Here is a 1,812-nt window from a genome sequence, read left to right as displayed (position 1 = left end):
TAACAACAAGAACATCAACAACCAGAGCAACAAGAGCAACAAGAGCAACAAGTGCAACAAGAACAACAAGAACAACAAGCGAAACAAGAACAACAAGAACAACAAGAGCAACAAGAGCAACAAGAACAACAAGAACAACAGGAACAACAAGGACAACAACAACAAGAACAACAAGGACAACATCATCAACAACAACAACAAGAACAACATGAACAGTAAGAACAACAAGAACAACAAGAGCAACAAGAAGAACAAGGACAACAAGAACAACAAGGACAACATCATCAACAACAACAACAACAAGAACAACATGAACAGTAAGAGCAACAAGAACAACAAGAACAACGAGAAGAACAAGAACAACGAGAACAACAAGAACAACAACAACAACAAGAACAGCAAGAACATCAAGAACAACAAGAACAACAAGAACAACGAGAACAACGAGAACAACGAGAACAGCGAGAACAACGAGAACAACGAGGACAACGAGAACAACGAGAACAACGAGAACAACGAGAACAACGAGAACAACGAGAACAACGAGAACAACGAGAACAACGAGAACAACGAGAACAACGAGAACAACGAGATCAACGAGAACAACGAGATCAACGAGAACAACGAGAACAACGAGAATAACGAGAACAACAAGAACAACAAGAACAACAAGAACAACAAGAACAACAACAAGAACAACAAGAACAACAACAAGAACAACAAGAACAACATGAACAACAAGAGCAACAAGAGCACCAAGAGCAACAAGAACAACAAGAACAACAAGAACAACAAGATCAACAAGCACAACAAGAACAACAAGGACAACAACAACAAGAACAACAAGGACAAGGACAACAACAACAACAACAACAAGAACAACAACAACATGAACAACAAGAACATCAACAACCAGAACAACAAGAACAACAACAGCAAAAGGGCAACAAGAGCAACAAAAGCAACAAGAGCAACAAGAGCAACAAGAACAACAAGAGCAACAAGAGCAACAAGAGCAACAAGAACAACAAGACCTACAAGAACAACGAGCTCAACAAGAACAACAATGACAACTACAACAAGAACAACAAGGACAACAACAACAACAACAACAAGAACAACAAGAACAACATGAACAGTAAGAACAACAAGATCAACAAGAACAACATGGAGAACAAGAACAACAAGAACAACAAGAACAACAAGAGCAACAAGAACAACAAGAACAACAAGAACAACAATAACAACAAGAACAACAAGAACAACCGGAACAACAAGAACGACAAGAAAAACCAGAACAACAACAACAAGAGCAACTAGAACAAGAACAAGAAGAACAACAAGAACAACAACAACCAGAACAACAAGAACTACAACAGCAACGAGAGCAACAAGAACAACAAGATCAACAAGAACAACAAGAACAACAAGAACAACAACAACAAGAACAGCAAGAACAACAACAACATTAACAACAAGAACATCAACAACCAGAGCAACAAGAGCAACAAGAGCAACAAGTGCAACAAGAACAACAAGAACAACAAGCACAACAAGAACAACAAGAACAACAAGAGCAACAAGAGCAACAAGAACAACAAGAACAACAGGAACAACAACAACAACAACAACAACAAGAACAACAACAACAACAAGAACAACAAGAACAACAAGAACAACAAGAGCAACGAGAACAACGAGAACAACGAGAACAACGAGAACAACGAGAACAACAAGAACAACAAGCACAACAAGAACAACAAGAACAACAAGAGCAACAAGAGCAACAAGAACAACAAGAACAACAGGAAC

This window comes from Megalopta genalis, unplaced genomic scaffold (assembly GCF_051020955.1).
Source record: "Megalopta genalis isolate 19385.01 unplaced genomic scaffold, iyMegGena1_principal scaffold0035, whole genome shotgun sequence".
In the NCBI taxonomy this organism is placed as follows: Eukaryota; Metazoa; Arthropoda; class Insecta; order Hymenoptera; family Halictidae; genus Megalopta; species Megalopta genalis.
The sequence above is the reverse complement of the archived record's forward strand: the minus strand, read 5'-3'. Positions refer to the sequence as shown.